Here is a 25,097-nt window from a genome sequence, read left to right on the forward strand (position 1 = left end):
AATGCCTGTCTGAGCTGATTAATCCCCGTCCGGACTATTTGTTTGTTCACACCATTCTTTCCTCCAAGTTATCTTATCTGCTATCCTTCGCAACATGTCTCTTGCATTCTCCTGTTTCACGATTGTCCTTCTACACCGTGCAGCTGTGTTTTCTCTACTCGTAAATCGAATTGTGTGGATTCACTTGTGATTTACTCAAGGTGTCGAATGACAAACATAACCGGGAAACTTGAGTTGCTTTAGACTTAAAGTATTGTTTATAACGTTTGCCCATGTCTCATTCTCTTGTGTGATTGTATTTTGCATTGTATTGTACCGTATATAAACCTGTGCGCCACAGAGTTAAGTGGCAGTCTCTTTTGAACCTCGTTTTACCAACGACTTCTAAGACCACTGTACTAGCTGCAGCTAATAAATACTATCTTTTACGCCCGACGAAGAGTCCGTGTCTCTGTTTCTGACAAGGCAGGTGAATCCAGGGGATTTCAGGCGTACCCTGCGCCGCCGAACCTTCAAGGCTACGGTTCTCCAACTGGCGCCCAATGTGGGGCGACTTCAACGGTAGCAGTTGAGCCCGAGGGTCGTGAGGAGCCCCGCAAGAAAATTCCGGAGGAAGCGCACCACGTGATCGACCCCTGTATGTTGGAAGGGGACCAACGGTCTTTGACGGCGCGGCTACTCCTCTCCGACGGCTGCTGACGACTGCTGCCCTGACTGTCGCCCTGCCTTGGACCCTTTTGATGATGTTTGGTAAAGCGAGATGATAGTCGGACCTTCGCTGGTGTAGGACGATCCTTAGTTATGTATTTGGTGGGTCGCTCCCACAAAACTTTGTTTTTTTTGTTTTTTTGGGGAGGTTTTATTCAGGTTTTGCAATACCCGAAGCCAAGGGGTAAGTAAGTTTGTACTGTTTCATTGATTTACACCCCTTGTTGTTTGTGAGCAGTCTAGAGAAGTAACGATGCCTGGACTGAGTAAGTTCAAAAGAATTTGTTGTTTAGTTTGCACGAGGGATTCCCAGTTGGAGGAATCATGTCCGATCCCCCCAGTTGGAACTCCCACTTATGAGCTCTATTCGAAACATGGTATTGGTCCCATTACCTTTAACGAGACATGGGTCCGATACACGAAAAATAGTGGAGTTTTGAGATGGCCCCAAAATGGTAGTTTTGATCCCGCCATACTAGATAATTTAGAAACGATTCTGTTTAGAAGAAAAGCCCGGCCGGCAATGTTTGACTCTTTTCGCCTCTGGCGTAAGGAAGCCAAACAGAAGGAAATTAAACAAGCAAAAAAGGATAAGAAAGCGCAAAACATGTCAATTATAGAGGCTGCTCAGCAGTTTAAAAATAATGAAGTGGACGGTGCGAATGAGATACTAGAGAGACAACATCTTATGGCAATAGATAGATGCTATCTCTCAGGACACCCCCGCGCCGCATGGCCACCAGCTGCTGCGTGTGCGTCTGACCCCGCTGCTGCTCGCAGCCTCGCTGTGCCTGCCTTCAGATTGCGTGTTCTGCCGAGTATTTTGTCTCCTTTTTGTCTCCCTGCATTTTGGTATTCCACATCTTGTTTTTGTTTCCCGTTTGCTGTCTTAAATATTGTCATTGCCTGTGTTGTGCTGTTTCACCGTATCTCCGCCCCTGTGCCCGCCCGCCCCGCTCCCCGCTTCCCGCCGCCGTGCTAATGGCCACGCCCCCTTTTCTTCTGTGCCCGCCCCGCTCCCCGCTTCCCAGCTGCTCCTCCCTCCCTCCCACTTCGCCATATATGGTGACCACGCGAACGCGCAGCGTTGACGCGCAGCGGGCGTGCCGATTGTGCGCCGAAGGCGCGCCAAAGCCAAGCCCGTCTGCGCCCGTCCGCGCCTGGACCGCGCCCAGCGCCAGGACCCCTGGCCCCCACCGACGCAAGACGACCCGACAGCCCTACGACGCCGCCGCCCTAAACGCACTCAATGCCGGCCGAAACCCCGCCTGCTGCCAGGCCGACCTAAAACGCTTCCACGGACCCTTCACCTGCACTACCTGCAAGTTCACCTGCCTCCTTACATGCACCGCGCCCGCCAAGCCAAACCCTAACCGCGACCTCAAGTTCATCCTGCTCAACACCCGCTCCATCCACAGACACGCCGTCGAACTCTGAAACCTGCTCGACACAACATCTCCAGACGTCGCTTTCCTCACTGAAACGTGGATGAACGCCTCCTCAGCCCCCGACATCGCAATCGCCATCCCGGACGGATACAAGATCATCAGGAGGGACCGCATCAACCAGACCGGAGGAGGCATCGACATCGCCCACAAGAACACCATCCGCATCACGACCGACGCCGACGACACCTACACCGCCGCCGAACACCTCCACTTCCAGATTCACACAGACCCGAAGGCGACCCTCGGAGGCACCCTCATCTACAGGCCCCCGGGACCACGCACACAATTCAGTGAAGACATCACAGACTTCATCAGCCCAAACGCCCTCCCCTCCGCCGACTACATCCTCCTAGGGGACCTCAACTTCCACCTGGAGAACAACAAGGACCGCAACACCGTCACCCTGCTGGACAACCTCGCCAACCTCGGACTCAAGCAACTGGTCAACACCTCCACCCACTACGCCGGCCACACGCTTGACCCAGTCTTCTCATCCAGCAAACACATCTCCTTCAGCCACGCCACCGGACTACACTGACCGACCACAGCTGCGTCCACTTCAGCTTCAGAAAAACCACCACCCGCAACAGGTTCCTCACAGAAGCTGGAGCAAGATCACCGCCGACCAGCTCACCGCCTCCCTCAGCCAGAACCCACCTGCCAGCACACCGGACCCCAACGTAGCAGCTCGCAACCTCACACAGTGGCTGACCGCCTGCGCCGATGACCTCGCACCTCTAAAGAACCCTCCCAGCAGACCCAGAAGCAAGAAGGCCCCCTGGTTCACCGACGAACTCAAGGACTCCAAGAAAACCTGCCGCACCCTCGAGAAAGCCTGGCTCCTCGACCGGACCACTGACAACATGACCGCCTTCAAACACGCAACCCGCAAGCACCACCAGCTCATCCGCACCACCAAGAAGAAATCCCTGAAGGACCGACTGGACAACAACGCCCACGACAGCAAGGAACTCTTCTCCATCGTCAAGGAGTTCTCCAACCCCAGCACTGGCAACAATGACATTACCCCCTCCCAAGACCTCTGCGACTCCCTCGCCTCGTTCTTCCACCGCAAGATTGCCGACATCCACAACAGCTTCGGCACACCACCCCCGCACCCAACCGTCGAACCAACACACCCCACTGCCACCCTCCGCACCTGGACCACAGTAACCACCAAAGACACAGCCCGCACGATGAACACCATCCACCCCGGATCTCCGACTGACCCCTGCCCCCACCACGTCTTCAACAAGGCCGACTCCACCATCGCACCCCAACTCCGAGACATCATCAACACCTCCTTCGACACCGCAACCTTCCCGGAGAGCTGGAAGCATGCCGAGCTCAGCGCCCTACTGAAGAAACCAACAGCGGACCCCACCAACCTCAAGAACTTCTGCCCTATCTCGCGCCTCCCATTTCCTGCCAAAGTCATCAAGAAGATCGCCAACAAACAGCTTGCCGCCTTCCTCGAGACGAATGGATCCCTCGACCCCTCGCAGTCCGGTTTCAGAGCCAACCACAGCACCGAGACCGCCCTCATCGCAGCCACCGATGACATCCGAGCCCTTCTCGACAACGGGGAAACAGCGGCACTCATCCTCCTGGACCTCTCCACCGCGTTTGACACTGTCTGCCACCGCACCCTAGTCCAACGCCTCAGCAACACCGGCATCCAAGAGAAGGCATTGAAGTGGATCATCTCGTTCCTCGCTGGAAGAACACAGAGGGTCCGCCTCCCCCCGTTTCGTTCCAAGGCCACCGAAGTCATCTGCGGCGTCCCGCAAGGATCATCGCTCAGCCCCACCCTCTTCAACGTCTACATGAGACCTCTTGCAGCCATCGCACGCCAACACAACCTCAACATCATCTCCTACGCCGACGACACCCAGCTGATCCTCTCCTTCACTAGAGACCCCAACACTGCCAGAACGAGCCTCCACGAAGGGATGAAAGACGTCGCCGAGTGGATGAAGGACAGCCGCCTGAAACTGAACTCAGACAAGACGGAAGTCCTCATCCTTGGGCCATCACACACCGCCTGGGATGACTCCTGGTGGCCCCCAGCCCAGGGCACCGCCCCCAAGCCGACAGACCACGCACGCAACCTGGGCTTCATTCTGGACTCCCTCCCTCACGATGTCCAAGCAAGTCAACGCCGTCTCGTCGTCCTGCTTTAACACCCTGCGCATGCTCCGAAAGATCTTCCGGTGGATCCCTACCGAAACCAGGAAGACAGTCACCCAGGCCCTCGTCACCAGCCGACTGGACTACGGAAACACCCTCTACGCCGGAACCACAGCCAAGCTGCGAAAAAGACTACAACGCATCCAGAACGCCTCCGCCCGTCTCATCCTAGACATCCCTCGACGCAGCCACATCTCCGGCCACCTGAGGAACCTGCACTGGCTCCCTGTCAACAAGAGGATCACGTTCAGGCTCCTCACCCACACACACAAGTCCCTCCACAACCTGGGCCCCAAGTACCTCAACGACCGCCTGACCTTCCACATGCCCACCCGCCAGCTACGTTCCGCTAGCCTCGCCCTCGCCACCATACCACGAATTCGAAGAGCCACCGCCGGAGGCAGATCCTTCTCCTACCTAGCGGCCAAGACATGGAACTCCCCCCCATCCACCTTCGGCAGACCCAGGACCACCTCGCCTTCAGGAGACAACTCAAGACCTGGCTATTCGAGCAGTAGCAGCCCCCCCCCCCAAGCGCCTTGAGACCCTTCTGGGTGAGTAGCGCGCTATACAAGTGATGTGATTGATTGATTGATTGATTGATTGATTGATGCTATCCGATGCTGCCTACTTCCTCGTCAGATAAAAGTAAGGAATTAGAAGAAGATTCCCTAATGTCTTGTTTATTGAATTCAACTCCGCCCTATGCCCAAAATCCTAATGCACCTCTGTTACCCCCTCCTATTGCTCAACCAATGGTTGCTCAATTACCGATTGTTCGGCAACCAGCTCAGCCCAGTAATGCTTCCTTGCCTGACTCTGCTCCGTCTTTACAGCCTGTAATTCAGCCCCCACCTCCTCTCCAATCCCCCGCTCTTGTTTCTCAGTCGGCCACATTCCAGTCCCTGTTACCTTCTATGTCTGTAAGGCCTCCTGTTCTCTCAAGGGATTCCCCTACCTCACACAGGAGACTGGCAGACGCTGTTTTGAATTTCTTTTCTCCTCTTCTTGGGTCTTTGAACCTGTCTCCAGCTTTCTCTAGACGACTATCTCATTGTCAACTACCTCTCACGGATGAGAAAGTAGTTTTGGGTTCCTTAGCTCGTAAATGGATTGAGAATGGACTAGAATATAGTACAGGGGACATTATGAGTTCCTTTCATCAATGGGCAGAGCCCACACAAAGATATGTTTTTAATGTCATGTGTCAGACTCTTATCAAAGGTTGGGAAGATATGGAGTTGGATACAATTCCTTCGGAGTTACTGAAATTACAAGCTGATTTTGATAAAGGTTTTATTGTAGGACCACAAGTTGAAGAGGTGGTGAATAAACTTGTTCCGTTGCGAACCATGTTTTTGTCCTTGTCCTTTTCCGAGACTGATCCTGCCAAAAACAAAGGCATTAAGAATTATCCGATGCGCGAAGTTCCTCCAGTATGGAGGGAAGCGGTGGTTGGCCAGCCTCCTGTCCCTGCTCATTTTCAGCGTATATGGGTTCACGAACCATGGAAAAGGTCTGAAGTATTGGCGCTTAAATTAACTCTTCCGGATCCTCGTAAAAATCCAGCTGGATATTACAAGGAGTTGTCTCAAACAGTTGAGGCCTGTATTATGAATTTGGCCGATATTGATATGTTATTTGGAAATGTTGTTCCGCAAGCATTGTGGGCAGGAATTCGTAGGGAGAATCATGTTGGTGAATTAGGTGGTGATTGGGCTGCTATTAGAGCCGCTGACGCAAATCAAGTGGGTGGTGCGAAGCCTGAGGATCTGATTACGGCCCTACCAGGCAGAATAATCGAATTGATGGAAACTATGATGCCCGCGGTGCGAGTTAACTGGGATAAGCTGGCTGCATGCAAGCAAAAGAAAGATGAAAGCGTTTTGGATTTCTTCACTCGTTTTGAAGAGACGTTTATTGATCATAGTGGTCAGGATTTGAGTGTAGAGGGTGGTCAGCGATTGTTTGTGGATAAGTTTGTATAAAACTTGTTTCCCGAATTGTCAAATAAACTAAAGAGTTCTGAAAGTGCATGGGCTGTCTCTTCCCCTGCAAAAATACTGGCTACTGCACAGTATTATGAGAATAGAGATAAGGAGGAGAAGGAGAAACAAGAGACGAAAAATAAAGATTTGGAAAACGAAGGTTCTTTTACAGCAAGCTTATCCTCCACGTTCTGCACAGCCTCAGTTTTCTCAACCCCCACAGTTTCAGAAAGTGCTCCAGAAACCTGAGTACTTTGTACCACGTCCTTCGTTGGGTCCTAATCAATGTGCGTATTGTAGGTAAGAGGGACATTATAAGAATAGTTGTCCGGTTTTATTACAACGTAATAATGGGATGTCTGCTCCACGGGGTCGTGGTACTGCCCAGACAGGATATAGAGGTACAGGACGAGGTGTGTCCTCTCAGGAGCAGCGTTCTTTTCCTACATCTACTACGAATTACTTTGATCAGCAGAGAGTTCAGTCCACGCAGTATTATAATGACGATTATTGTGAAGAAAGGGCTGACGATTTTCAGATCGAATAGGATAGCCATGGACGAAGTGAGGGAGTTGTGTCGATTCCAGTAGATCAAAATGGGACATATGTCACTATCAATACTATGGGTGTTTCAGAACCGTTTCTTTTGGATACTGGTGCGATGAGAAGTTCTATTATGCATACTAAACTGCCTGTCTGGCTTAATAAATACTTCTGTAGGATTTTCTGGCGCCCCAGTCCGTAATCCGGTTTCTTGTCCCTTGCCCATTTCGATTGGACCCTATGATTTGAATGCGCCACTTATTTTGACAACTGGTTGCGGCGAGAACTTGCTGGGTCTGGATTTATTGAAAAGACTACATGCAACATTGTGTTGTTCCCCTTCTGGTGTGCATCTAATGTTAGGGAAGAAATTGACATCTTCCATATATTTATCTCGAGACCAGTTCCCACCCGAGTTGCTTTCTCTTCCTGAAAGTCTTTGGGCTACAGGCCCGAATGATGTGGGTTGTCTTGCGATTCCACCGTACGTTGTCACAGTTAAAGAGAATGTGAGAATGCCACGCATTCCCCAATACTGTATCTCTACTGATGGAGAGAGAGCACTTTTGGCTATTGTCGATGATTTTATTCAGAAGGATGTAGTTGAAGAAACAAGAGGCAATGTTTGTAACAGCCCTGTTCTTCTGATCCTTAAGAGAACGCATCCTTCACAGCCTCCTGTTTATTGATTTGTTATTGACCTTAGAGAGGTCAACAAAATTGTTGTGCCACAGTTTCCTGTTGTTCCAGGCATAACAGCTTTGTTGACGATGATTCCTGCTTCGGCAGCTTGGTTTTCAGTCATAGACCTTAAGAATGCTTTCTTCAGCATTCATATTGCTGGAAAAAGTAGGGATATCTTTGGTTTCTCTTTAGGTGGCCGAAGTTTTAGATTTAAAAGAGCACCCCAAGGCTATTGCGAAAGTCCCTCTATCTATAGCAAGGCTCTTAAGTCGCAACTTGATGCTTTCTCTTTGCTTCCAGGTGCTACGCTTATTCAGTATGTGGATGATTTGCTGGTGGCTGCTGATACGGAAGATGTGTGTAAGAATGTGACTGTTACATTGTTGCATCATTTGTCTGCTCTACATCATAAGGTGTCTCCCTGTAAGCTGCAATATGCCCGCCAAGAGGTTACCTATTTAGGTCATCTCTTGTTGAAGGAGGAAAGGCGTTTGACCCCAGAACGCATTCATGCTATTTCACAGATGTCTGTACCCATCACGCAGAGAGAAGTGCGTGCCTTTTTGGGTATCACTTCCTACTGTAGACAATGGATTCCTAATTTTTCACTTTTGGCTAAACCTCTGTTGGTACTAACGTTGAAAGATACGCCACATCCACTCCCTTGGACGGATGAATGTCAGAAAAGCTTTGTTGACCTACGTACTGCGCTGTGTTCTGCTCCAGTGTTGGGTACCCCAGATTATAGCAAGTCCTTTACACTGTACATTCACGAGAGAGAGGGTTGCGCATTGTCAGTTTTGACACAGCAATTTGGAGATAAGCAAAGGCCATGTGCCTATTTCTCCGCTACACTAGACCCAGTAGCTAAAGCTTTGCCCAGTTGTCTCAGAGCTACGGCAGCTGTGGCGATTTCTATTATACAGTCTGCCGGATTAGTGTTGGATAACACACTCATTGTTATGGTTCCACATGCAGTGGACACTCTGTTGAATAGGACAAGAACACAGCACCTTACGAGTTCTCGTTTGTCTGGATATGAGCTGACACTTCTAGCGAGTCATGTACATATCAAAAGATGTAATACGTTAAATCCAGCTACATTGTTGTCACTCCCAGAGGAGAAAGACTCTCAGGAAAAACATGATTGTTTTATTTGAAAGGAAGAAGAAACGAAGGGTAGGATTGATTTAAAGGACACTCCGCTCAAGGACCCGGATGGGATCCTATGGGTGGACGGTTCTCGTTTCAAGCTTCCAAACGGGGAGACTACTTCTGCTAATGCTGTTACCACCTTATGCACAATTGTTGAGATGGCACGTATTGGACATAATTCAGCCCAAGCATCTGAATTGATAGCCTTTACTAGAGCGTTTGTGTTGTCGAAGGGAAAGAGAGTGAATGTGTACACAGATAGTCAGTATGCTTTTGGCGTTGCACATAGTTTTGGTAAGTTATGGAGGGAGAGAGGATTCTTTACCTCTCACGGGACAAAGATCCAGCATGGTCAGTTAGTGACTGATCTTCTTGAGTCACTTACCATACCTGCACAAATAGCGATCATAAAGTGCAGCGCACACAAGAAAGTCACAGATGACGTGGGTCGTGGAAATGCATTTGCAGACGAGGTAGCAAGAACTACAGCTAGAGACACCGCTAGTCGAATGTATGTGGCAGGTCCTGCAAACTGGGTTAGGGAAATTGGAATGTGTGAAGACACGATTGAGAGTGTGAAAACGATTCAAGGAGAGGCTACTGAGAAGGAATTGAAAACGTGGAAGGAGAGTACGGGAATGTTAGACTCGACGGGTTGTTGGACGGAATTGTCGGAACATCAGCGATGGTTATTACCGGATGCTTATGTGTTGCCGGTTGTTTCTATGGCTCATGGTCCAGCTCACATTAGTGCGAAAGGCATTTGTAAGGTTTTGGCTCCTGTATGGAAGAATGAAGGAATTCCGAAATGTGCAGAGAATGTGGTTAAGCATTGTATTGTTTGTCTAATGCATAATCCAGGAAAGGGTACCCCAACTCCGGCAGGACATTTTGCTCCCCCGTCATATCCTTTTGAGGTGTTGCAGATCGATTACATTCATATGGATCGATGCAACAACCTTAAGTATGTTCTGGTGGTGGTATCTGCCTTTTCACGCTGGATAGAGACATACCCATTGAAAGATAACACTGCTCTGTCAACTGCTAAAGTGTTGCTTAAAGAGTTCTTCCAGGTTTGGTTTGCCGCGAATTGTCTGGAGTGACAATGGAAGTGAATTTGTGGGTCAAATTATGCAGAAAGTGTGTTCTGGTCTTGGTATTAGGCAAAAGTTCCATGCGGCAAACCATCCACAGTCAGCGGGTTTGGTTGAGTGTTATAATGGTACACTCAAGCTTAAACTAGCTAAGATTCAAGCCAGTACGGGTCTTGCTTGGCCAGACGCCTTGCCCCTAGCTCTTTTGTGAACCAGAACTACTGTGCACTCTCGCATGGGACATAGCCCATATGAAGTGGTATTCGGACACCCAGCTAATATTTGGGGTGTCCCTCGTCCCAAGAAATACTCTGACATACCATATCCTCTGTTAACTGATTATTTGCATGACTTGACTACTAAATTAAGTATTATTGGTCAACAGGTACAAAGTGCTTTGCCAGAGGCCTCCACAGACCCGGGTCACACCATCTTGCCCGGTGACTGGGTCTGCGTCAAAAATTTTCAACGTACCAAGAATCTGGAGCCCCGTTGGTTCACACCTACACAAGTCCTGCTCACCACCCACACAGCTATGAAGGTGGTCGGCAAACGAAACTGGGTGCATGGCGTGCACTGCAAGAAGGTGCCATTGCCATTACCCTTCGACCAGTGGATTCGCAGTGGTGTAAGGGAATCGAACACTGCAGCGGTTCCTTGTTTTGTGCCTTTTAGTGACGCTCAAATTTATGGAACTCAGTCTGAGAAAGCAGATGACGATATTCTTCAAGCCGCTGTGCCTGTGCATCTTCGAATAGACACTACGAATCCAAAAACTCTCTTTAAGAATCAGACGGTGCCGAGAAAAACCCGCTACAACTTGAGGTCGAGAGCTGGCAAAAAGAACTGAACACTTTGAACACTTTTTCCTCTTATTGATCAGAGACATTTTTTTAATGATATTTAGTATTAGATGGGCCATCCGTCTCCGTCGCAGGGTCACGGTAGGAGACTCAGGCTGTAACCTGGTTTTTGTTCTTTTAGTAGGTGGCTAGTGCCTCAGGATATACAGAAGTACGTAGCTGAGTGATTGAGGAAGATTGCCGTGAGCGACATTTTTTTTAGATAAAGATGGATGGTACTGCTACCATAGGTAGGGAAAATAGGAAGCAGGAAATGCGATTGAAATATTGTAAATTATTGCGTAGTCGATTTGTCGTAACTTTGTGTATTTGCATGTTTTTGTGTATTTTATTAGCCTGCATAGGTTGGATCGTACATGTTCTACACCCTAGAAATATGGCTAACTCTACAAATTCTTTGCCTTCTCGTCTTTCTGTCTTTTCACATAAAATGCATACTCTACCCCCTCATGAACAGATAAGGAGAGCTGAATATATGAATAATACGTTTATTCAATTGTTACACCAACACCAGTTGGCTATTAATATGACTGACTGTTGGGTATGCGGTCTTATGCCACACAATACATGCAAGGGGATGCCATATTTGGTTCTTCCCTTCTCATATGAAGGTTCAGCCTGGACTTACCTGACTATGCTTTCGGCCGCGTACCACAACAGACTTCGAAGCCCTGTAAAAACTTCTGGGAATGGATTGGATTTCAGCCAGAGTTCTCTGATAAAATGTATAGTGACGATGGCTAAGATTGTAGAGAAGATTCCGTTAGATGAGAAGAAAGCTTATGAAGGATGGAATGTTACCCACTATGTTTCTATCCTTGGTGACAAAACTAGAAAGGGTGAGTCTTCTCCTGTATGGACTGTACCCCATCAAGGACATTTTTGTCTCCAAGTCAACAGTAAAAAAACTGACCTTAAGCAGAATTGTTTGCACACCTACATTTTCTCGTCCCCTGATTTCCCTCCGTTGGTTCCGTCTCAAGGAACCTATTTTGTCTGTAAAGATAGAGCTTACACATGGCTCTCTTCCAACTTTTCTGGAACTTGTCATATAGCTTTCCTTCTTCCCCCTACATATACGGCTCCGTCAGACCACCACAGAGTTAGATATAGCCGAGGTATATTTGATGTCAAGGACACGGCAGAACAAGAGGGAGGAGACTTCCTTAAAGGATTCCTTCCCTTTTGGGGCCCGATGGTCAACAGCAGAAACATCAGGCAATTGGTGCGAGTGGTTGAGACCACTATTAATGTTACTGCAGGTGCAATAGGTAACATTACAGCAGAGCTTCAGGCTGACCGTCTTATGACTTTACAAAATCGAATTGCGCTAGATGTGATCCTAGCAGACCGAGGAGGTGTCTGTAGATTGATCGGATCTAATTGCTGCATTTATATTCCAGACGATGCTCCGGCAGTATACCAAGCCATTTCCAAATTGCATACCATCTCCAAGTCGATTCATCAAGACGAAGGGGATTGGTCCTTTATGGGATGGTTTTGGGGAATACTGTCAACTTGGGGATGGAAGATCCTAACGTTCCTTGGAGCAATTTTGGTCGTCATATTCTCTTGTTGTCTGTGTGTTCAATGTGGTCCCGCAGTGTGTGGCCTGCTGGCTACTTTATGCGTTCCTCGTCTTGCAACTCAGAGGACAGAGAATATTAGGATGATGGTACAACAACAGCTTGAGGATTTTATGAACATCGATGCTGATTCCGACTCAGATTAGCATGAGTTGATTTTTGCCTGAGTAATGGCAAAAGGAGTGTCTGAGGTTCTAAAATTACGAATTCGTTCGTGCTAAGCCTCCATTTTGTGGTCGCGGCCATTTTGTTGCCCTCTCTCAGGCAGCGCGGCGAACGCGATGTTTTTGTCATTTCTGCATGTACGTGTCAGGTGGCTTCTTTGCCTGTGTTTACTAACTAGTGTCAGGGTCTGGCCGAGTACACTAATTCCTGTCTGAGCTGATTAATCCCCGTCCGGACTATTTGTTGGTTCACACCATTTTTTCCTCCAAGTTATCTTATCTGCTATCCTTCGCAACATGTCTCTTGCATTCTCCTGTTTCACGATTGTCCTTCTACAACGTGCTGCTGTGTTTTCTCTACTCGTAAATCGAATTGTGTGGATTCACTTGTGATTTACTCAAGGGGTCGAATGACAAACATTACCGGGAAACTAGAATTGCTTTAGACTTAAAGTATTGTTTATAACGTTTGCCCATGTCTCATTCTCTTGTGTGATTGTATTTTGCATTGTATTGTACCGTATATAAACCCTTGCGTGACGGAGTTAAGTGGCAGTCTCTTTTGAACCTGGTTTTACCAACGACTTCTAAGACCACTGTACTAGCTGCAGCTAATAAATACTATCTTCTACGCCAGACGAAGAGTCCGTGTCTCTGTTTCTGACAAGGAAGGTGAATCCAGGGGATTTCAGGGGTACCCTGCGCCGCCAAGCCTTAAAGGCTACGGTTCTCCATGTCCTTGAATGTGAAAGGCCTTAACAGCCCTACTAAACGACGGGCGATGCTGACTTATTTGGAGAATATTGATGCCCATATATGCTTTCTTCAAGAGCCCACCTCCTTTCGGCTGATACCCCTCGCCTTAGATCACGGGCATTCCCGATCCAACTCTTCTCATCTGCTACATCCAAAACTGCAGGGGTGGCCCTCTTGGTCTCCTCCTGCTTTCCGGGCCGGGTGGGGGGCAAACAAGCTGAAATTAAGGGGAGGTTCCTGGCCCATGCTTTTACACTAGACACTCACACGTTTGTGCTGGCCTCACTTTATTCTTCCAACAATGGTCAGGAGAGATATCTTAAAACGGTCATTCAGGTCATTGCAGGGTTGCCAGACCGGACTGTCTTGCTAGGGGGGTACATTAACTTGGTCTTAGATGGGGACATGGACCGCTCGGGTCGCGCTGGGGTCAGACGGGGACATTATCCAATGCTGGGAAACGCCTTTTGACTGACGCCGGGCTCACTGACCTTTGGAGACATAAACATCCGAATACACGGGCATACACGTTTTATTTGCACCCTCACAAAACTTACAACCGCATCGACTACATTTTCACCTCCGACTTGCTCAGACAGCGTGCTTGCGAGGTTGAGATACTCCCCTGCCCATTGTTCGACCATTCCGCGTTGCGACTCTCTCTGTCCTTTCCCCCAAGGCGAGCTAAGCGATGATTTTGGCGTCTGCGGGAGAGCATGCTCCAACGTCCCTTAGTTGTGCGACAGATTGAGGAGAACATAGCGGATTACTTGGCTTTAAACGATACACCGGACGTTTCTATGACGACCCTCTGGGAGGCGATGAAGGCTGTTCTTAGGGGGATCTTTATTGGCATTGCATCTGCGGACAATAAAGACAGGAGGGAGAAGCGCGCAGACCTGTCAGCCAAAGTAGAGGAGCTAGAGCGTATTCACCAGTGCATGGGAGCGCCGAGAGTCTGGCGACAGTTGAAAGGCGCTCGCATACAACTCGCTAGGCTAGATATTGACCGGGCGTAGTATGCCACTTTACGCCTTAAGCATTCCTTTTATATTGGAGGCGATCGATGCGGACGCCTAGTTACCAACCGCCTCCGTGCCCAGCGACAAGTGCAAAAGGTGACATTGATACACGACGCTGGGGTGCTGGAATGCAGGGATGATGAGACGATTGTCAACGCTTTTCGACAATTCTATGCATCATTATATTCAGCTCAAGTACTGCCCGACGCTGCTCCGTCTCAGTATCTCCAGAAAGCGGCCACCTCCGCATTGCTGCCGACCCAGGCTGAAGAACTGGAAGCCCCCATCCGAGTGGAGGAGGTTATCTCCGCGATTGCCCGTCTTAAGCATAACAAATCTCCCGGTCCCGATGGGTTCTCTTCGGGTTTATATAAGAAGTTTTGTGGGAAGCTGGCCCCTATTCTAGCTCGTGTTTTTAATTCCGTTGGGGTGACTGAGTCTTCTCCCTTCCCTTCCTTTATGCTGGAAGCTTTAATAACTGTTATACCTAAGCCGGGAAAAGATCATCGTCTCTGTGGCTCATACCGCCCTATATCGCTTCTTAAGGTGGACTTGAAGATTTTTACTAACATTTTGGCGACGCGGCTCTCTAAATTTCTTCCTGGTCTGATAGACACGGATCAATCCGGTTTTGTCCCCGGATGTCAGTGCTCGGATAATACTAAGAACCTTCTCCATCTTATGGACCGTTCCGAGCAATCCCGGCTGAACGCATGGTCCTCTCTGTTGACGCCCAGAAGGCGTTCGGTAGGGTTGATCGGCCGTATCTCCGAGCAACCCTGCTTCATTTTGGTCTTCCCGCGCGTTTCATAGCCTGGATCTTCCAGTGTTATGTGAATCCCACAGCCACAGTACGGGTGAATGGGGTAGCGTCAGCGGCTTTTCCGATACGAACGGGGACTAGGCAGGGGTGTCCGCTGTCGCCACTACTTTTTGCCTTGTACATGGAGCCCTTAGCCCAACGCATTCGAGATGCCCCATCGATTCGAGGGATGTTCTTCAGGGGGTCTGGACATAAGCTGTGTCTTTATGCTGATGATGTGGTGGCGACCCTGGAGCGTCCTCGTGATTCCCTACCGGCTTTTCTGGATGAACTAGCTCACTTCGCCTTAGCCTCGGGCTTTCAGATCAATGTGCACAAGTCGTAAGCTCTTAACTTATCCCTAGAGCCGGAGATGCTGGCGTTCCCCCGGCAGAACTTTCGGATTCAGTGGGCCCAGAACGCCATTTCATATCTGGGGCTCCGAGTGGCACATACCGTTTGCCTTACCCGACAAATTAATTACTCGCTCCTACTGAAACAAGTGCGCACCTCACTCCGTAAGTGGAGGCCTCACTCCCTCTCATGACTCGGACGCATAGCGGCGGTGACAATGGTGCTGTTGCCTCACATTCTTTACCTTTTTCATGCACTCCTGCTGATGCCCCCCACCGGGGTTCTACGAACCTTGCAGAGGGACATAGAGCGATATATTTGGTGGGATCAAAGAGCCAGGATGCGCCGCAATCTCACTTACAGGGATCCTAGGTATCCCAGATCTTTTGACATATTGGCGGGCGGCTCAGCTGCGAGCACTAGGGGAGTGGTCTCGGACAGAGTCCGAGAAGCATTGGTTGTTTATGGACCGGGCTCTTGCGACTCGCACTCTTTGGGGGGGTTCCCTTTCTGCCCCTTCAGCATCGCCATCGCAAATTGTATTTATCTGAAGTGACCCGACCCATTGTGGTAGCTTGGAATCGGACTGCAACTGCGAGAGGACTACAATGTTCCCATCCCCCATTACCCTATTGTGAAGAACCCGGACTTCACTCCCGGCCTTGACTACAGAGAATTCCAACAGTGGACGACCGAGGCTACCCGTTTCATCTGACATTTTTTTTATCTTTCTGGCCTGCGCCCGTTTGAGGAATTTCGTACCGATCTTGGGCTTCCGGAAATAGAGCAATTCCATTATTTTCAGATGAGACACTGGTTGCTCCAGGGGGGTTGCGGGAGGGAGCGGAGCGGTTGCTAACGCCGTTTGAGACGTGACTGATTTCGAGGCACAGTGATGCGCGTCTGACGTCGGATCTGTATTTATTCCTGAGGGTCCCCCCGATCACTGCGAAGACTGCGGGGCAATTGCGGGGCAATTGCGGTGGGAGGGTGAGCTGGGAATGGAAATTTCCCCGAAAGAATGGAAGAACATTCACCATCGGGCCCGCCGTACAGCTCGTAATGTGGCGTTGCCATCTATTGAAACGGCCACAAAATTGGCCACCTACTGGTACTTGACTCTTAAAATCTACTAAACTAGAAGCAACCCTTCATGCAGCCCGTTGTGCTGGAGAGGTTGCGGCACGCAGGGCACCCTCACTCACCTGCTCTGGGATTGCCCCTCCCTAGGGACGTATTGGTCACAAATACTAGACGAGATCGATTCCCATTTTGAGAGTCAGATCCCGAGATTCCCAGACTATATCCTTCTTGGCCTCCCCAACTCCATCATCTTCCCGCTTCATTCTCGGAGAGGTAAACAAATAGCACTGAGGTAAACATCCTTTACAACGCAACTGTTACAACGAAGTACCTTTACGACGCAACCATTACAACGCAACTTTTACAACGACTTGCGCTGGGGGGCACTCTAGGATAGGGAATAGTTTTAATTTACTATCCAACACCTTCCCTACTATCCACGGGGACTGGAGTTGGAATAGTAAATTAAACTATTCACTATCCAGCGCCCCCCAACGCAAGTCGTAGTAACGACTTGCGTTGTAAAACTTGCGTCGTAAAGGCATGCATTGTAATAGCATGTGTAGTAATGTCATACATCCAGCACTGACGGTGGGAGCAGCAGTACAAAACATCCTGACTCACTGGGGGTCCGCAGTACTTCCTACTAGGTTAGGCTGGCTACACAAACTGTGGTTTATCTTGGGAATGGAGAAAATTTATTTCTTTTTGACTAAACCTGAGGCTTCCTTTCACGAACTCTGGGCCCCTCCGGTAACGTTGCTGACATCTGAATTTACTCAGCTCACATGTACCAAATATCTTAGGTTACTACGCTTGGCTGATCTCCCACAGTCGCTTACTCCTGCCACATCTGCTCCTTAGCTGGTTGGGCCTCCTTGCTGGTCTACACTATCTTTCCTGCGCAAGTTTATTTTTCTTTGGAGGAGGAGGGGGGGGGAGGGTTGGGTAAGGAGGGGGGTTTCGTATCTGTATTTGCATTTACTGTTCCTTTGCCAGATGCACAATACTACCATGCCGGGTTGTTACCCGATGTTTTTGGAGCGCACTGGCTCATTGTTCTTCTTGTGAAAACTAATAAAGATATTTTAAACCAAAAGAAAATCATGCTGGGGACACCAATTTTCACTCTGCAGCTTACCGTTGGCAAGCCATGCATGAGAAAAGACTCTGCCACATGGCGGTTGGTAGACTTTGGCTGGAACTCCGCCTAACTGTAATGCGGAGTGACACCAACTCTGCAAACTCTGCCATTGAAGCAGAATTCATCACCAACCCCTAGTTCAATCCAGGAGTAAAATATCCTCACAGAAAAAAGCAGGTGCGCTCTGACCACTAATAGTACTTTAACCGCATTTAGTGGTAATCTACTAGCTATCAAATGGGCAGTAAGGGTTTGATGTACATTCTATGCAATTTCTAGCTCTTCTAACTAGCCTCCTCTGACTCTGCAGCCATTGCTCTTAAAGACTCAAATATGGACTTCCTGAAAATGGCCAATCCTTAGCATCTGTTAAGAGCTTAACAAACTTTAGTTGGAGTAGGGGCCACGTCTCCTATCTGGGATGAGAACCATAAAACCTCTCCGGACAGCAAAAGAAACAACTGTTATGGTAGACCTTTGTTCTGCAAACTAATTTGGTCATGTCTCATCCCTTCTAATGTAAATGTAAATGTAAATGTAGTTGAGCTTATATAGCGCACAGCTACCCGCAGTGGGTTTCCCGGCGCTTGCTTAGGGAACCCGTCCTGGTATTCCCCTGTGAGATAGCAGGGTATCCACAAGGTGAAAGTCAGGCATCCCGCCGCGAGGGGCCGTTGTGGAGATTAAGCAAGCTATTGCCCAGAGTTGCAGAGCGTGAACCCGTGAGTCGAGGAGGCACCGGGGCGAGAATTATCGAGTCCGTGGAATTTTTTAGCCCAAGACCCGCCGAGGCGGGGAATTGAACCCTGGTCCAGGACCGATCTCAGCTTCCGGGTCTGCTGCCTCTAACCCCTGAGCCACACTTCTAGTGACTATTTTTTCCATATCCCTGTCATCCTGGGACAAGTGGTCACGCTGCTGTCCTCCAGGAGCAGGGTCATTAGCAGCCAGTTGAATTTCTGTATTGGGCCTCTGGAGTAGGGATGAGTGGAAAACCAGTTCTAACCATATCCACTATAGTAATAAAAAATCTACTTTAAATTTGAGGCTTGAAACTGAAAAAAAACATTAATTCATCGCTCTAGTATTTTTGCAGATATGAAGTATTGACTATATTTATAGCTGAATCTGTTCTTAGAAAAATAAAGTTTTTCCTGTCAGTTGAAAACAGCTGTTGAGCATTTGTTCAAGGAGAGAGCATCCTTATCCCAATTTGTAGTATGCCACGTTTATATTTAGGAATCACCCAGCCTTGTGAATTTTAAAGTAGAGTTTAGGAGTCGCATAGTGATTATATAAATATAGGGGCCGATTATGATGGGGGTCGGTCGAGCGCCTGACCGCTATCATTGCAGGAATGGGACCAACTGACAGGTAGTCGGTGGTCCCGCCTGCCAAATTAGAATCTGACCGCCGTAGTGGTGGTCGGAAACATGCTTCTTTGTATTGAGACTTGTGTTGTGGCCTGGAAAAGGCCTGCAGCACTAGTCCCAATGCTAAGAGGCATGTTTTCAAACATCTCTGCACCATGTGGAAGGCACCATGCGGTGCCTGCCACACGATGCAGGCATGTCTAGGGGGAACCATAGGTGCCCCCATGGCGCATAGCAGATGGCCACAAGGACAGGGGCCATCCCTGATAGGGGCCCCAAAAAAGCCTTTCTGCCAGCCTTTTCATTTCGGGAGAAACAATGTGAAATGGCTGGCTGAAAGGTGGATCATAAGCCCCACGGGGTGCCTGAGAAGCTGGTGGTCGTCTCTGGACCCATGCAGTCCAACCGACTGCATCCTAATGCATCGGTTTGACCGCGTTTAGAGATAACGGTGGGACCGACACACGTCGTTGACGGTCCCACCAACATCATAATCAGCCCCTTCGTTTTTTCTACATGGCACAGGCACTTGCCATGTATTAATATAATATTCACAAAAAGGATCTAAAGGGACCTACAAAGCCAAGAGTGTACTGGTCCCCTGAAAATAATAACAATATTACACCTTGTACATGTGGCTATCGTAAAAACGGAAGAGAACTTATAAGAAAAGAGATGAGGGAGGCGGAAATTCTTTCAGGACGAGAACCTTCACTCACCATTAGGTGACATGCTTTATCATATGGGTTCCTTCCTCACACCTAGATTGAAATAGTCTACGGTGTGGGCCACAACTCCCTCTCCAACTGAGGAAAAGGAAATTTTGCCTGACCAAGATGCCCCCTACGTGTACCCTATGTTACATATGTGTGCATGTCACCCATGCATATTTCTCTCAGTGGCCTGAATAACAAGGCCTCCTCAATCACGTCCTGTATTAAGGTGCCTGTCATCAAGTTTCCCAAACATTAAGCTAACATGAAGGCCCATGTATTTGCATTGTGCACTTTTAAATAAAATATCGTAATGAACCACTTTCTGAATCAGGGTTGTCATGACTCCTGACACACTGAAAGCTGCAATTACGTATCTCTGACCTCGCATACTTCTAGCTCAGCTGAGCAAGGGTTGCCAAGACAGTATATTTTGATTAACAGTTATCTGCATGCCCGGTGAAAAAAAGTAAACAGAACCCGTCTGTAAAGATAGGGCCTAGCTTTCCTGTCTCCGTTTAAATGAAATCACAGTGCTTGCTCACAGCCCCCACGCAATGAACGAAGAAATATATGCTTTGTCTGATTCCTAGTGACGAGCAACCTTTACTTCAGATAATACATCCCCGACTCTAGATATCTCTAAGATATCAGATAGTACAAGACGTGCTGGTCGCCCTGACACTGAAGGTCTCTCTACTAGACTTAAAGTCAGCTCTCCTCCCAGTTACACGTCAATTGCACGTCATGACCAAGTTGCACACAAGTAGGGCAAAGTTCCAGCTGGTCATGCAAACTCCTCCTTTGTGTACCACCCACCTATGACACCTACCTATCACCTACCTATGACTCATAAAGTGTACACCCACATGTACGCCCACATGCTCTTATCTGTTTCTTTCTCTGCTCTGCGTTCCTTCCTACGCCCTATGTACAAGACAAAATGTATATATGTTGTTCATTGTTATGAAAATGTTAAAAGACCCTTCCTGAACCTCAGTGGTGATGGAACAGATTCTCCCTTAACTCGAGTTATTGGAATAAAGCCCTTTTAACTTGGACACCACGGACTCTCTGCCTCTCATTTGATACATGCTAATTGTTAATGCCTAGAAATTATGCAGGGTAATTATTTTATTTACCACATTAATTTGGCGCCCGAACAGGACTATCCCTTTCCCCACGCGCCGGCGACGTAGGTCCAGCTTTGCCCCCTTCTACAGCCGTGACGGACTCCGAAGTGCACGCAGCGGGATTTCCTGCTTACTCCCTCAGGCCCACGGAGGAGACCGACTGCGACCAGGCGTCCACACGAGGCGGTGAGGATCGCGGATCATCCCAACCCGTGAGAGAGCAAGGTCCGAAGTCTCCAGAGGTCCACCTGTTCCAAGGCGCATGCGTAGAAGTAGAAGTATCCAGTATCAAGTTTCCGAGGCCTTCAAGTTCTGCTTCCCGGTGAGTACCACTATGGGCAATGCATAAAGTTTCAAGACGTGTTCATTTTATATGAACACGGTCAAGACGGATCCACGTTATTCGTGGAAACGGTCAAGACGGGTTCACGTTATTCGTGAAAACGGTAAAGACGTGTCTCATTTATATGAGCACGGTCAAGACGTGTCCATTCACATGTTCACGGTCAAGACGGGTCCATGATAAACGTGGGCACGGTCAAGACTTGTCTCATTTTTGAGACCGGTATGGTTGTACTGTATTCCAGTGCATATAGTTTTTCAAGTACATGTTTAGTTCTCTGTATTGGTTTAGATCATGTTTGTTTTAATGTTATGATGTTTTAGTGTGAATGATTGTTGATTGTTTCAGTCTATTTTTGTGTATTGTATTTCCATTGTGTTGGTTTCAACATGCCACTGTTTTCAAAATTGCGTCAGATAGGGACCAGAAAAGGCATACTAGAAGAGTCAGTTAACATCCCGCCTAGAGACACACCTGGTCATTATATGTATAATAAGCATGGATTAGACGCCATTTTGTTTTTAGATTTATGGGTAGACTATACAAAGGACCTGGAGGAAAAGTATAGATGGCCTATCTCAGGAACATGGGATTCTGAATGCATTATGAGAGTAGAGGAAGCGCTATGGAAAAAGAAGTCAAGACCCTCTCAGAAAAATGCCATCGAATTGTGGCGCAAAGAGTCACATAGGAGAATAGAGAAAGAATTTAATAAAGTAGAGAGAACTAAACAAGCAGCGGAAAAAGCGAAAGAAAAAGAACGAGCTAGAGTGACCCCCTCAGAAACACCCAGTAGGTCGCGAACGCCACCACCTGTACCCTTTAGAGTATGTAGAAAGAAGCTGACAGCATCAGAGTTCCTTGTAAATAGCTCCTTGTAAATATGGTTTATGGAGAGCATGTCATTATTATAACTTGTTGAGTTTCTTGTGAATATGGCTTGTGAATAGCGCCATGTGGTTATGGTTTGTGCAGAGCATGTTATCATTACGTTAGGCAGGAGAGAGCTGGATCTCTTTCAAGTGCTTGGAGAAAACGTTTTGAAGATGTGCGTACGTGTTCTGTGATAACGTGGAGAGATGGGTTCATGACTTTCCCATGTACTGCAGTCATTGGGGAAAGATTGTGCTTCAGCTGCCAAAGAGTTAATATCTTGTATTGAGAAGGCAGTATTTGTTTTAACATGCTGTTTAACAAGGTGTTGAGAGATTTTGGCGTTTTTTGGTGTTTGCGGGTGGCGTGTTTTTGAGCGGAAATTCGTACCCGTTCCAGTGGATGGATTTGGTTTCTTTTTGGTGAGGATTTAGGGAATCGCTTGGACTACTGTGATGCCAAACTTGAAAAGGATCTGAGCTGTGGAAATGGTGGAAAAAGCATGTTTTGTGCGGAGGTGCGATTTGCCATGTTATCCAATGGGCGTTTTTCTGAAAATTGAGAAATTATTTTGGGGGTGTTCCAGGTGCGCTAGGGGCCCGGGGGTTGGATCAGCGGTAGAGGAGGTGGATGGCCAGATGTGCTGAATTTTGGGGATTTTTGGCTCGGGCGGAAGGGTGTGTTTGGCTAATGTGTATTTTTGGAAAATGGAGCTGTTTTGATTTGTGCGTGCTTTTAGGCCGAGATTTCGTGGTGTGCTAAGTAGTTCTTAACTGAGTCTGCGGGATCGGCTGAAACTTGGGAGTGTCTAGTTTTGCGGCAAAGTAGTTTGAAGGAAATCGGTGGAGGGAAAGGTGTCTTTTTGGCGTAGTTTGGAAGTGCGTTTTGGCACGATTTCATGGCTGTTTAACATGCATGGTTATGTGAGCTGACACTAAAAGTCAGTGAGTATTTAGTTGATTGATGGTTTGATTTTTTACTTTTTCATTAGTTGCTGGGTCTGCCTATGTGCTTTGTCAGTTTGCTGACTGAAATGGTAACATCTTGCCTGGAGAGTAAAGAAGTGTTCATTTAACATTCTATTTCAAATGCGTCCGTGTATGTGTGTAGGTTTGCTTTGGAACACTTGATTTAATGTGTTTTGACTCAGAGGTCGGTAAGCTGTAAAATAAACCAGTCAGATTGAGATAAGGGTTTGCACGGAGGGTGCTTTAATGTATTCACGGTTGAGAAGGAAATATAAAACAGACCCATCATAGAATGTGCTTTTAATTAGTGTAATGCAACCATGTTGTTTTTTTTAAATTAAAATTTGTTCTACAAAATATACATTATTATTTTTTCCCAATGCAAGCTGCCCTTTAGAATAGCGTGTGACAGTTAATCCACTCAATTAGACAACATGGTTTTTTTTAACCTCAATTAGAAAACATGGTTCTTTGAAAAATGATGAATCTGGCCCTTTTAATAGGTAGAATAGAAGAGCTTGTACACTTAATTATGAAAATCTTGGTTCTGCAATGCAAAATTATGGAGTTTTCACATGTTATTTTCAAAAAAGTAAAATGTGATGTGTTTCCATGTCATGTTCTGTTTCTTTTTTTTTCCTTTGCAGCTAGTAACAATATTTTATGATATAATTATTTTCAAATGCTAGCATGTGTCTAGGTTACGAAATAAAATATGTCCTTACAGATATGTTTACAGAGAATGTGTTTTTCGACCTTGAAGGCTGCCTGACTCGCAGGGAAAGAAATTTTGTAAAGGGAGGGCTCTTCCCTCTTGGAGCACCGAGCAGTGCCTGTCATGTTATCATTGGCCATACACCAATTCTTTTTCGTGGACACTTGGCAGCTGTTCTTAGCTCTCAGAGTTTTGAAAAAAAGGGTGGAGGAACTGCCCTGTGGGTGACATCATGGTGAAGGGGAAGGCAGTGTAGAGAGAAAAAAACTTGATGAGCCGCAGAGAAATTGTTTATATAAGGTGGGGGTCAAGTTGCTCTTCCTTACAGCCAGCACTGAAAGCTTCATTGGCTTCAGATAAGGCATGCTTGCAATGAATAGTTTTTCCCTCGTAGTGTAAATAGAATAATTGGCAGGAGTTTCGCTCTTGCAATGAGCCCTAGTATTTACAGTCAAGCATTAAAAAGACAGCTGGGACCTGCCCCTTGGATGCACAGCTGGGAAGATGCACAGCCAGGGCCCTGCAGCCCAGTCTCACACACCCTTCAGCCCTGGAGCTCAGTCTCAGTTAGAGCCCTGTGTGAGGTGCATCAGTCTCGCCCCCCCCCGCTCTGCAGCTCACTCAGTTAGAGCCGTGCGTCCTGTAGTGCGGTCTCACACACGCTCAGTCTCATTACGCAGGCAGTATTTATATGCCTCCCAACACTGCCCTACTACAGTACGTAGATGACATCCTAATTACAGCACGTTCAGAACCAGAATGCGCAAATGCATCACTGACAGTTATACTTTTCTGGCTGACAAGGGGCACAAGGTGTCCCCTTCCAAGTTGCAATTCTGTGAAAAGCAAGTGGTGTACCTTGGACACTTACTTTCCAAGGAGGGTATACAGCTAACACAAGCCTTTCATTCAGTTAATTTCTAGCCTTTCACAGCCCAAGACACAGAAAGAAGTACGTGCATTCATTGGCCTCACTTCATACTGTAGGAAATGGATTCACCAGTATGCCTATCTAGCCAAACCACTCATACAATTGACAACACAGGAGGCAGCCACTTCGACTGTCCTCCCTTGGACACAAGAACATACCTTGGCATTATGTCAAGCGCCAGTTTTTATTTTTTTAGTGTACCACATGCAGTGGAAGTTCTCTTAAACAGGACACAGACACAACATTTGACTGTAGCAAGACTGACAGGATATGAACTGACATTATTTCAACCACACATAGAGATCAGACGTTGTAATATTCTAAACCCTGCAACACTTTTGCCCTCAAGTACAGTAAATGCACCACCACATGACTGTGTGGAAGTAATGAATATAGTGACAAAACCAAGACAAGACCTGACAGATATTGCACTTCCAAGACCCAGACTTAACGCTCTATGTAGA

The sequence above is a fragment of the Lissotriton helveticus genome, chromosome 10 (assembly GCF_964261635.1).
Source record: "Lissotriton helveticus chromosome 10, aLisHel1.1, whole genome shotgun sequence".
In the NCBI taxonomy this organism is placed as follows: Eukaryota; Metazoa; Chordata; class Amphibia; order Caudata; family Salamandridae; genus Lissotriton; species Lissotriton helveticus.